We start from the raw sequence: 14,241 nt of genomic DNA, 5'->3' as shown, positions 1-14,241 counted from the left end.
GTTACCAGAACTCCAGTACTGAGTCCATTTAAAATGCATTTAACAGATTGCATAAAACTGGAAATTAATTCCTATGATAATACTATCAGGGACATGCTTAGTATTTAGGTTGTGTGCCACCTCTTCAGTTCCGACTCAGCGATCCTGTATTGGATTCCGAGAACAAATGGTAGGTTTGAACTGGCAGCCTTTCAGTTACCACTCCAGTGATTATCCTACAGCACCACAGGGCTCTAGTTGAGGTCAGATATAGCTAGTCTCTCTGCCACACTGTTTATACTATATACATTATGGTGGTTAAATCCATGTACATTCATAGCCACTTGATCATGGGAAATTGGTTTAGTCATCAAGAGTGTAGGCTATAGCAATAGGTCGGGATTAAATCAACATATACTATGTATCTTTATGTATTTCAGAGACTATAAAAAGAATAATTGTGCCTACTTCCAATTATCCTAAAAATTAAGAAACTACATGGAAAATGCTTAACAGAATGGCATAATTTAAATATAGGCTCTAGATACGATGGGTTGAAATAATATACTAACAATTACTGTGTTGCCTTGAGTCAAGTTACTTTATGGTTCAGTTTGATCTGTGAAGTGGAAGAACCAACCCTTCCTTATAGGATTACTATAAGGCTTAAAATAATGATTATGTAGATCACTATCAAGTGTGAGATCCCTTTTTAAAATTTGAGGGCCCCAAAAATTGTATACTAGCTATAGATTAGAATTTGCTGGAAATAAGTACATATACTCAGTTTTATTATCATGAATATTTTTTCTCCTTTTGGGTATTGTAAATAAATCTTCCAGTGGTTTAACTCTTTATCAGAAACCTACCTTACTGGAGTAGAAGGATACTTTCTCAATATGACTCAGGACATAAATGAAAATCCAACAACCAGTATTATACTTAATGGAGAAAGAAATAACTTTCCTCTCAAAATCGGGAACAAGGGTGCCAACTCCCAATACTTCTATTCAATATTATATTTGAAATCTTAGCCAGAGTAATAGGCAAGAAAAATAGAGTATCCGGATGGCACTGTAGAATAAGCACTGGACTGTTAAACACAAGACTGGTGGTTCAAACCCATCAGCTACTTCTCAGAAATCCTATATAGGCTTGCTATGAATCAGAATTGACTCAACAGCACTCAACAACAACAGATTGGAAAAGAAGTAAAGTTATCTCTTCTTGACTGGTATGATCCTATATAGCCTCAGAATTCACAAGAACACAACTAGAGCTAATACAGAAATTTGCTAAGTTGCAGGGTACAAGGTCAACTAACAAAAACCAATTGATTTCTTCTACATACCAGCAGTGAGATATTAGGGATGCAATTCCATCTACAGTTTTTACCCTAAGAGATTAAAATACTTAGGAACAGCGCACCTCACTGGGAGTCCAGGAATAAGTTCAACCCAGGATGCAAAAGATTTATTCAATGAAACCTCAGTTTTTTGAAAGAGATTAAAAAGTACTTAACTACATAGGAAGATGTTCAATGTTGATTAATTGGAAAACGATACTAAAATGTCAGTACTACCAATGTTAGTCTGTATGTTCTGTGCAGTCCTGATCACTAATTCAACAGCTTTCTTTACAAATAAGAAATCTTCATCTTCAGCACAGTGACAAGAGTCCTGAATTGCTTACAAAAATCTTAAAAGAAGAACAAAGGAGGAGGATTCAAGCTTCATGACTTTAAAACATACTTTACAGCCACAGTAATCAAAACTCCCTGGCACTGGTATAACAATAGGCATATAGACCTATGGAATAGAATTGAGAATCTATAGTCAACTGATTTTTGACAAGAATACTTGATCCATTCAATACAGAAAGATGTTTCTTTAATGGTGCTGGCTGGGGAAATTGAGTTTCCACATGCAGAAAATTAAAGAGAACCCATAACCCAGACCATTCACATAAACTCAGATTAAGGATTTAAATGTGCAAACTAAAACCATAAATTTTTTTTTTCAAAGAAAAAGGGTAACACTGTCAAACTTAGTGTTTAAGCATGGATTATAAAAGCACAAACAAGACAACTAAATGGGACCTCATTAAAAGTTTTGTTCATCAGAAGACTAACCAAAAAGTAATGAAAAGATAAGTTGCCAAGTAGAAGAATAGGTTCAGAAACCATTATGTATCTGTCTGACAGGAAGCTAAACCCAAAAATACATAAAAAACAAAAGTCCATCAAAACTTAACAAAGGACTTAAATAGAGCTTGCACCATAGGGCATTTCAAAAGTCCTCAGCATCATTGGTTATCAGACATGAAAATCAAAGCCACAATGAGATACCATTTCACTCCTAGGATGACTAAGATTGAAAATGATTTGGGGTTAGTTTGAACCCATATTCATTGCTATTGGGAATACAGAATTGTATAGTGGTTAAGTGCTGATCCAACCCATAGTGACCCTGTATAGGGTTTCCGAGGAGCAGCTGGTAAGCTTGAACTGCCAGCCTTGCAGTTCAAATGGCTTTGCAGTCTGATACAATAAGACACAGTGCCACACCAGGACTTAAGGAAAAGCTAAATACAACTATATGCCTCAGCAATTCCACTCCTAAGTACATACCCAAAAGATTTGAAAGCAGAGACCCAGACAGTGTTCATAACAGCACTATTCACAATAGCCCAAAGGTGAAAACAACATAAATATCAGCAAATGAATGGGTAAACAAAAATGTGGAGAAATGAAGTAGATAATTTACAGTATGGATGCACTTGAAAACTAGATGGAGTGAAATAGACCAGTTATAAAAGGGCAAGTATATGACCTCACAAAATGACTGGTTAAGAGAGGAGGGAGGAGTAGGAATGGGAGTTAACATTGATGGGAAAAATCACATTTATTAAGGGTGGGAAGTGACACAGCTGATACTGTCAATGAATTGCCCCCCTCCCCCAAAAAATAACCACCCTTAGTAAATGATGCTTTATATACATTAAACACAATTCAGAAAGTTGGTAGCAATTTTTAAAAGGATTTTGGAAACATGCAATAGAATCTTCGGATGCTGGAACCTGTAAAAAGTGGAAAATTAGCAGAAAAGGATAAACACGAGGACACTTCAAAAAGTGTGGGAAAATTCATCTTATTTTTCCTTTATAGTGAATTGAGTGAAGGTTTATAGAACAGATCATCACTTTCACTTTCAACAAATCCTACACTTGACATTTAACCTCAGGGATTGCAATCCCATCAATGTAATAACATTGGTCCTACTTCTCCCTGTGTTTCTTGTTTCCATTCCTCTCCCAACCCTTCTGAGTTTTGTCCTTGGGTAAATGCCACCCTTCTGATCTAGACTGCTTGACCTTTCTATGGTGTGTGTACCTCACTAGTGTTAGCCCCATTATAGTCGTTAGATGCTATTGAGTCAGCTTCAACTCACTGCAACCCTATTCACCATAAATCACTACCCAGTGCTGTGCCATCCTCACAATGACTACATTTGAGCCTGTTGCCATTTTCTCAGTCCATCATGTATGTAATGGGTCTTCCTTATGCTGACACTTCATTTTACCAGTCATGATGTCCTCCAGGGACTGGTTATCCTGATAACGTCCCAAGTATGAAAGATGATGTCTGACCATCTGGCTTCACTTCTAAGATTTATTTTTCAGGTGGTCCATGGTACTTTAAATATTCTAATGTTGTTGTTAGGTGCCATCGGGTCGATTCCGACCCATAGCAACCCTGTATAGGGTTTCCAAGGAGCAGCTGGTGAGCTTGAACCACCGACATTACTATTCAAACAACTTTGCAGTCTGATGCAATAGCCCACAGTGCTATATACAGCACAATAATTCAAATGCATCAATATGAGGCAATTGAAAATATGGCTTGGGTCGGCACACCTTAGTTCTCAGATATCTTTGCTCTTTTAACACTTTAAACAGGTTTTTACAGCATATTTGTCTAATCCATTATTTCATTCGATTTCTCTTTTTTGCTCCTTAGAAGCAAGGAGGGTAAGACTTCATCTGACATACCATTTAATTTCTACACTGTTGCTTCTTTGAATGTTGATTATGGATCCAAGCAAAATGAAGTCTTTGGCATTTTCAGTCTTGGTTTACTATGATACTGTCTGTTGGTCCAGATATGAGGATTTTTGTTTGCTTTGAGGTGCAATCCATACTGAAGTCTGTATTAGATTTTCAACAATAAGTCTTTTAAGTCCTCTTTGCTTCCATCATGGAATGTTGTTAATGAGTCTTCCTTCAATCCTGATGTCATGTTCTTATAATCTGGCTTCTTGTATTGTTTGCTCAGCATAAAGGTTAAATAAGTATGGTGAAAGGATAGAACCCTGGCACACATGTTTCCTGATTTTAAGCCATTCAGTATACCCTTTTTCTGTTCCATTAACTATTTCTTGGTTCATCTACAGGTTCCACCTGAGCACAATGAAGTGTTCTGGAATACCCGTTTTTTCCCACTATTAACCATAGTTTGTTAGAATCCACACAGACAAATGACTTTGCATAGTCAATAAAGCTCAAGTAAACTTTTTGCTATTTTCTGCTTTCAGCCAAGATCCATCTGGCATCAGCTGTGATATCATCATTCCATGCCCTCTGAATCCAGCTTGAATTTCTGGCAGCTCCTTGTGGATGGACTGCAGCCATATTTGAATAATCTTCAGAAAATTTTTCCCTGAATGTCATATTAATGATAGTGTTTGAGAATTTATGCATTCCTTTGGGTCGCTTTTCCGGAATGAACACAAATATGGATATCTAATCATTTGACCGGGTAGCTGTCTTCTGAATTTCTTGGCATAGATGCGCTGGTTTATTGTAATGTTTCAGTTTGTATTCATTCCATCAATTCCTGAAGGCTTGTTTTTTACCAGTGCTTTCAGTGCAGCTTGGACTCTCATTCAGTACCATGAGTTCATGTTCATTTGCTGCATCTTGAAAAGGTTGAACATCTACCAATTCTTTTTCATACTGTAACTGTGTAACTACAAGATCAATCTTGAAGTACTCACTGTTATAGGATAATATCCATACGTCTACAAAGAAGAACAGTTAATACAACTATTCAAATTTATATATCAACTACTAAAGCCAGTGATAATGAAATTGAAGAATTCTACCCATTTCAGTCTCAAATTGATAAACATGCAATCAAGATGGATAACTACTGGTGATTGGGACGTAAAAGTTAGAAACCCAGGAAGAATCAGCCGTTAGAAAAATCTGGCTTTGGTGATAGAATTGTGCATGACCAATGAGTTACTAACTGAAAATACCATTTTTAAACAATGTAAAAGGTGATTATACACATGGACTTCACCAGATGGAATGCACAAGAATCAAATTGACTGTATCTGTGGGAAGAGAGTAGAGAAGCTCCACATCATCAGCCACAAAACAAAGTCAAGGGTTGACTGGAACAGACCATCAGTTGCTCATACTGCAAGTTCAGGCTGAAGCTGAAGAAAATTAAAACACGTCCCCAAGAATCAATATATGACCTTGACAATATCCCACCTGAATTTACAGGCTATTTCAGAAACAGATTTTATGAGTTAGACACTGACAAAAGACTAGAAGAACTGTGTGATGACATTAAGAACATCATACAGGAAGAAAGCAAAGGGTAATTTGAAAAAAAAAAAAGTTTTTTAAAGGAAAGAAGACAAAAGTGTATCAGAAGAGACTGAAAATTGGCCTTGATAAAAGTGACTGGAAGAAATCCTGTCTAATAGGAGTGTGTTCTAAGATAGACTTGAAATGCTCTTTTTGACTATGTGACACCATTCCTTTTCAGTTTGTTGCTCCTGGCAGACTAAACTGGATGATTGTCAGATTCAGAAGTGCCCCTACCAATCCTTGCTAATACCTAGGATGTTGACCTTTATTTGTTCAATTTCATTTTTGACAACTGCCAGTTTTTTCTATTCATACTTCATAGATTCCATGCTGTGATTATCAGTGGATTTTTGCAACAGTTTCTTTTCGTTTTGAGTTGGGCTCCATCAGCAAATGAAGATCAAGAAAAGTTTACTGCATTCATGTCATTAGCATGAACTACTTTGAGGAGTCAGCTCTTCTCCAGTTGTATTTTTAGTGCCTTTCAACTTAGAGGGTTCATTTTACCTCACTGGCCTGTTTCTATTAATAAGGTTTTCAGTAGCTAATCATTCAGAAGTGGCCCACCCCTACTTCCTAATCTGTCTTAGTCTGTAAACTCCACTGAAATCTGTCCACCATGGATGTCCTGGCTGGTATTTAAAATACCTGTGTCATTGCTTCCAGCATCAGTCAACACACAAGTCACTGCAGTATAACAAACAAACAACATGAGTGGTGGTGGTTCCCCCATGTGTACATTTAAATTCCATTGTATTTTGTTTTCATTTTCCTCTGAACTTTTTAAAGCCCCCTTGCATTTTCCACCAGAGTACAGTGGTAAGACTACCCTGTCAAAGGCAGAAAACTTACAAGACTTGAAGAAACGCAGTTCCATCGAATTCTGGCTTTTGCAGGTTTCTCTCTTGAGTATCTGTGTATTATATAAAATAATATGATTTCCAGTTAATCGCAGACTTATCACTAATAGCTTGAAGATTGTGACAAGAAATGGATTGCCTACTACAAAACCATTTGCACAGTTGGTCGGCAAAGACCTGAATGAAGTGAGTTCAAGTCGCATGGCCTAACTGAAGAATGTTAGAGTTGTAAGAACAAAAAAACAAGCCCACTGCTGTTGAGTCAATTCCCTCTCAAAGTGACCCAGTAAAATAGTGTGGTGCTGTAGGATAAGCACTGGACTAGTAACTGCAACATTGTCAGTTCTAACCCACCAGCAGCTCTTGAAAACCCTGTACAGGGTTGCTATGACTCAGAAATGACTGGGCGGCACACAACAGTTATTTATGGTAGCAGACTGCCACATCTTAACTGGAGCAGTTGTTGGATTCACCTTTCCAATTATCAACGAAATGGAGGAGGGGAATGCTGTGGATTCAGTACTGGGTCCCTGCATTCATAGAGTCCTAAATGTGTAGTTGGGACTTTTTCATAATGTTCTATAGTGTTGCCTATAGGTTTCCAGCATCTGCATCATAAAGGATACATGCTAAACATGCAGATTTGGGAGTCCCAAACTAGTATGGCCCTGTGGGATCAATACTGGTCTGCCAACCACAAGGTGGGCAGCTCAAGTCCACCAGCTGCTCCTTGGAAACCCAATTTGAGGTTGGTATGAGTTGGAACCAACATGATGACACCAACAAGCTCACTATGCTGCTTAAAAATCTGAAGGTGAGGTATGGGAATACATTCTTTAGATCACCAGGTGATTCCACATATCTCAAGCACTAGTTTGACTTGAAAATAAGGTGAAATAACTCACCAAGTTAGACCGTTTTCTCCATGTGCTCCAGCACTTTTTATTCTTGCTGCAGTTTCAAAACACAGACCCCCCCCAAAAAATTTTTTAATTATTCCACGTGTACCCAAATAAACAGGATTATAATCCAACCATACAAATTAATGTAGAAAGGTGTATAATAAGGAAATTCAAATGATATAATTTCCGTGTCTTTTTATAAAGCATTTAATTTAATTGTTTGGGAGGAAAAGCCCTCTATTCACTTCAAGCTGTAAATTAGGATCATTTTCCATGTCAATTCTAATTGAGCTGCCCATTCACATTCAGCTATCTCAAGGCAGCAATATTTCAGAGGCACAGTTTAAACCAACTCTAAATCTAGTTTCTTTCATCCTGAAAGTATGTATTGAGTACAGGCAGTCCCCATTATGAATGAGTACTGTTCCTAAATGTGTCTTTAAGTCAAATTGGAACAGTAATGTGTGGTTACTGTTACATCAGTGAATGATGTCAGTTAAAGGATTACTGATGTTGCGCTGTAGGATAAGCACTGGACTGCACACGTTGGCAATTCAACCCCACCAGTTTGCCTCAGAAACCCTATCACTCACTTTAAAAAGATTCTTTTGTGTGTGTGTGATAGGCTCTTGGTTAATCTAGTGACATTGGTGGACCTCTTTAAGGAGGTAATGGTTAAGCAATGATCAGTAGTTGGAACCCATCATTGAGTCTATGGGAGAAAGATGTGGCAAGCTACTTCTGAAGCAGATATTTTATTTTTATGTATTTACTTTTTTTAAAGTTTTTATTATGAACTGAGTGATCGTTTACATGGGAGAACATCAGCTTTACACCATCATTTCATTGCAGTGATTACAATGTGTGCATCATCATTCAACAGTGTTTGCTTCCATTACCTCTGTTTTTCTTTTGGGGGGGGGGTGTACATAGAAACACTCAGAATATATAATAATTTAAACAACCAAAGGGCACATTCTGCAAGCCTGCCTCCTGGCCATCAGCACCCAGTCCCCTCTTTCAATAAGGCCAGAGTCCTCAGCTGCTCCCTCTCTCCATGTCCTCATCTCTGCCTCCATCTCTGGTGTGGTTGCTTCTCTGGATAGGATCCTGCACTACACTTGTTGTCTTTGATGGTCTTACGGTCCTCTGTTTCTGGACTATAAGATTAACTGCTCCCCTGTTTTTGTTACAAATTCAGCCTTTGCAGTTGTGACAGTCACAATTAGTCAATTACTATTGAATCATAAGAATTTTATTCCCATTTTTTTTCACCAGACCCATCTAGACAAGATGAAAACTATTCGATGGGGACTCTATCTTCCCCTGCACACTCTTAAACTAAACTCCCTCTTGAAAACTTGTAAGCCAGTCACTTTGTGCCTTTACCACCCCCTCATTTCAGGTAGCCAATGTAAAAGATTTTTTTTTAAAACCAACATCCTTCCCATCAAGTTTATTCCAGCTTATAGTGACACTGTAAGAGTAGAACTGACTGATGTGCTGTGGGTTAATGTGTTGGACTGCAAGGTCAGTTTGAATCCCAAGGTTGGTGGTTCAAGCTTTCCAGCCACTCCTGAGAAAACCTATACAGGATCCCTATGAGTCAGAACTGACTCACTGGCACTTAATAACAACAAGAATGTTGTTGTTAAGTGCCATCGAGTCAGTTCCGACCCATAGCGACCCTGTAAAGGGTTTCCGAGGGTGTAAATCTTTACAGTAGTAGAAAGCCTCATCTTTCTCCCGCGGAACAGCTGGTAGTTTCGAACCGCTGACCTTAAGGTTCACAGCCCTATTCGTAACCACTACGCTACCAGAACAACAAGAATAGAACTGCCCAATACGATTTCCAAGGCTGTAGTGTTTACAGCCACTCTCAGAAACCCTATACAAAGTTGCTTTGAGTTGGAACCGATGCTATGACAACAGTTCCCACAGGAGTAGACTGTCAAATCTTTCTTCCACAGACCTGGTGGCTTCGAATTGCTGATATTTTGATTTCACAGCCAAATGTTTAACCACTGCACCATGAGGACTCCTCCCTGTAAAGACTACAGTCCTGGAAACCATATAGGGCAGCTCTGTGCTGTTCTATGTTGTTATGTGCTGTCAAGTCACTTCCAACTCATGATTCTGTGTAGGATTTCCAAGGAATGGCTGGTGGGTGTGACCTTGTGGTCCAGTATATTGTCCTGCAATGCCACACTAGAATTCCACTCTGTCCTATAAGCTCACTGTAAGTTGGAGTGAATTAACTTGTCAGCACACACCCTCTTTTTAAAAAGAATTGGATTGCAAAGGGAACAAATAATACTGAAATAGTTATTGAAACATTTAAAACTTTCGGTTTATTAATAAATTGGTTGGTTGGTGGTTTGCTGTGTAGTCAGTTCCAACTCATAGTGACCCTGTAGATCGTTTCTGAGGCTGTAAATCTTTATAGGAGCAGAAAGCCTCATCTTTCTCCTGCGGAGCAACTAGTAGTTTTGAACTGCTGACTTGAGGTTAGCAGCCTGACTCAACCACTACACTACCAGAGCTCCTTTTATTAATAAATGTGTGCTTTATTAGCCCAAGATGTCATAGCCTAACGAACTCTGGTAGTATAGTGGTTACACGTTGGACTGCTCACCAGAAGGTCAGCAGTTTGAATTTACCAGTTGCTCCTAGGAAGAAAGGCAGGGCTTTGTGCTCCAGTAAAGATTTACTGCCTTGAAAACCCTACACTGGACCCCTACGAGTCGTAACCGACTAGACTCAACAGCACACCACCATCTGTCCACCACCATAATCACTAGTATAATTTCAATGTGTTAAGTGCCCTATATGGTTTCCAGGGCTATAGTCTTTACAGGGAGGAGCCTCATTGTGTTAGATGATGTGTCTTAATTTTGGGTTCAGAAAATACGAACTTCATAAACAGACTGGAAAGGGAAAGAACATTGGAATAGGAAATCAATTTTATAGTTGAAGAATAGGGATGTTAAGTGATTCACCTAGAATTACATAGGTAGGTGGTTAGTGCTCAATGTATAAATGAGATCTCTAGAATCACATTCCCAAGTTCTATGCCTAGTTGCCTGTAATAAATACCTTAAAAGCTGTAATTATGAATATTGGTGCTCTTGTTTCTATTCCTATCATGTCTTACAAGGGGAGGAGGAATAGGACAGGGTAATTCTATTGTTATACAATGGACTTATGGAATAACATTTATGATCAAAAATCATTTTAAAATTACATTTCCAATTATCTCCTTGCTACTTTGGTGAAGCTCAAAGTTCTTGAAGGAATTATAAACAATATTACTGTCCTATGGGAAGTATAGACTCCTGGTGTGGTGCTGTGGGTTAATGTGCTGGACTGCAAAGTTGGTTTGAACCACAAGGTTGGCAGTTCAGTCTCACCAGTAGCTCCTTGGAAACCCCATACAAGGTGTTTATGGGTTGGAACTGACTTGATGGCACTTAGGAACAACAACAACATAGGAATTATGTTTGATTTTGTTGGTAAGTGCTATTGAGTTGGTACCTATATAGGGTTTCCAATGAGCAGCTGGTGGGTTTGAACTTCCAACCTCTGGTTAGCAGTCCAGTGCTTATCCTACAGCACCTCACCAGTATTCCATGTTTGATTTTAGGACTTACTTAAAAATGCATTTACCTTTGCTTTTTTAAAAAACTGAAACCATGCTTTAAATTCGTACAGTTTCTTTTTCCCCAACACTTTCTCTCCAAAAATAAGTTGCCACCAAATCAATTCCAACTCATGATAACCCCATATGTGTCAGAATAGAATTGTGTTCCATGGGATTTTCCATGACTGCTCTTTTGGAATGGCTCTGCCAGCCTTCTGAGATACCTCTGGATGGACTCCAACCTCCAACTTTTTGGTTAGTAGCTTAACCATTTGCATCACTCAGGCACTCCAAATATCCCCGAAACTTTAGTAAATGTAATTGGAGCTCATGTTCCGAAAAGGAGATTGAGGAATTAACCTGAATTTACCATAAAATCTCTCCCATTCAAGCTGTATGTATGGGCCAATTGCTTGGATATTTCCTCCAAAAAGAGACAGGTTGCTGCTGTTGTTAAGTGCCATCAAGTTGGTTCCGACCCATAGTGATCCTGTAAATGGTTTCTGAAGAGCAGATGGTGAAAATGAACCACCGACTTTGTGGATCAAACTGACTTTGCAGTCGAGTGTATTAACCCACAGCGCCACACCAGGACTCCAGTACTGTCTGTCTGGTGCTAAAGAAGACCCAAGGCTAGAAAGAGCACAAAGCCAGCCTATAAAATACCCACATGTCCATTCCCAAAATAATACACTAACTCTTTCACACAAAATCAGAAATAACAAGTTAAATAGAATTTCAATTTACAGATGAGAAAATGAAGCAAAAGTCTGGCCTGACCTATACTGATAAAAGGCATTTTTAACCTTTAATTTTCCTACTTGGTATGAGTATTCATTTCATTGCAGAAATACTCTACGATCATTGTGTGCTGCCCTATATCTGCTGGACATATTACCTAATATACAATATATTGACCTTGCCATTCTAAACCCCCCCCCAAAAATTTGAGTTCTGGATCACATTTAGTCCCTAAGGATTTAGGATAAGGGACTTTGGACCGGTAGTTATCTCCAGAACATTCATCTAAGTGATTTGGTACTTATAAGCATAAACACAGTGACCATGTATCCTAGGCTTTACAGATAATTTCAAATATTCAATTTAACTTGCAGACTACATTATCTAATGCAATGAAATTAAAAAAGAAAAATAAGTTCCTTTCATTAATAAACTCCTGAACATTTACTACTTAGCCTTGAAAAGGCTGAACCAGTGATTAATTGTAAGTCCATGGAGAGAGTTGGAAAACAACCTTTAGAATTCATAATGAAACGGGAGGGAGCCACAGGCTGTTTGAACGACTTGACTGAAAACATGGATATCAGACCTAATCATACAGTTTATATCAACAATATGAATGACAAGATTAAAAAAGAAGAATTGAAGAGATCCTTATACGCTCTTCGCAGTTTGGCCATGTGGTAGATATTGTGGGTTTAAAGACTGAAGATGAAGGGACAGGCCTTTGTTATATTTAAGGAATTAGGTTCATCTACAAATGCCTTGAGACAGTTACAAGGATTTCTGTTCTGTGGTAAACCAATGCAAATCCAATATACAAAAATCGATTCTGATATAATTTCTAAAATGCGTGGCACTTTTGCTGACAAAGAGAAGAAAAAAAGAAAAGAAAAAAGCTAAAACTGTGGAACAAGCAGCAATAGCTGCAAACAAAAAGCCTGGTCAGGGTACACCAAATTCAGCTAACACCCAAGGAAATACAACGCCAAGTCCTCAGGTCCCTGATTACCCTCCAAACTATATTTTATTTCTTAATAATTTACCAGAAGAGACAAATGAGATGATGTTATCCATGCTGTTTAATCAGTTCCCTGGTTTTAAGGAAGTGTGCTTGGTACCTGGGAGGCATGACATTGCTTTTGTTGAATTTGAAAATGATGGCCAGGTGGGAGCTGCCAGGGATGCTTTACAAGGATTTAAGATCACACCATCCCATGCCATGAAGATCACCTATGCCAAGAAATAACATTTGGGATCATCTTCTTTAAAGGACTCTGCTTTATTTATAGTGTCTGTTTTGATAATTTTTGGTCAGTCCATTTTATTGTAGGGAGCCAGGGAGAGTGTGAAAATTAAACTTTTTTGGACTCAAATAATTACCTAGTCTTTATTTAGCCTTAGTAAGCAAAAAAAAAAAAAAAAAAAATTTAATAATGATATCCCCAAATTTATTGCAGTGTCTGAGAAACAACTTGATTCTACCTTTTAGCACAAAGCTGCAATGCCATTAGTTCATTACCTGCCTTTGGCAATCAAATGTTCTCAACAGTAGGTAGTACTCTGATTGATCTATGACTTCTGCCTGAAACACGGAATTATTTAATGGATAAATGAGTTTTCACATTATAAAACTTTGAGGCACCATGTAGTCCTTTAAATAATATTTGGTTTATGTTACCCTTATTGCATGATCCTTTTGTAATAGATTTTGCATTCAGTTTTAAAGTGAACTATTTTAAACAGTCAAGGTAATAGACTATTTCATGACAAAATCCCACCCGACTCCCATTGGGGATTGAATTGGATTCCCAATGCATCAGAGCTAACTGTACAGATCAATCTGTGAAGGAGACAAATATAGTTTTGGAACCTGATTCTTCAAGATAAAAGATTCCAAGAAGAAACAATTTTGACCAAAGCAGTTCCAGCAGCACTTTGTTAAAAAAAAAAAAAAAAGGTACACACACACATATATATGTTGTTGTTACGTGCCTTCGAATCATTTACGACCCATAGTGACCCTGTATAGGGTTTCCAAGGACTGGCGGATGAGCTTGAACCGTTGACCTTGTGGTTCAAATCGAGTTTGTAGTCCAGTGCACTAACCCACTGTGACATGCCAGGATTTATGGACTGCAGACCCTATACAGGGTCCCTGTGGGTTGGAACCGACTCGATGGTACTATATATATATATATATATTTGTTGTTTTCAGGTGCCATCGAGTCAGAACCGACTCAGCAACCCCATGTACAGCAGAACGAAACAATGTCTGATCCTGGGCCAACCTCACTACTGCTGTCACACTTGAGTCCATCAATGCTGCCACCTGGCCAATCCATCTCATTGGGGATCTTCCTCTTATTCTCCGACCCTCCATCTTACCAAGCATGATATTCTTCTCAAGCAACTGTTCCCTCCTGACAATATGTCCAAAGTATGAGAGACAAAGTTT

At 38.4% G+C, this 14,241-nt stretch overlaps 1 pseudogene; it reads left to right on the top strand.

Annotated features, from left to right (window-relative positions):
- Positions 1-12,359: 12,359 nt before the first annotated feature.
- Positions 12,360-13,032, top strand: LOC102817767 (annotated as a pseudogene).
- Positions 13,033-14,241: the final 1,209 nt, after the last annotated feature.

The sequence above is a fragment of the Chrysochloris asiatica genome, unplaced genomic scaffold (assembly GCF_000296735.1).
Source record: "Chrysochloris asiatica unplaced genomic scaffold, ChrAsi1.0 scaffold00074, whole genome shotgun sequence".
NCBI lineage: Eukaryota > Metazoa > Chordata > Mammalia > Afrosoricida > Chrysochloridae > Chrysochloris > Chrysochloris asiatica.
The sequence above is the reverse complement of the archived record's forward strand: the minus strand, read 5'-3'. Positions and strand labels throughout refer to the sequence as shown.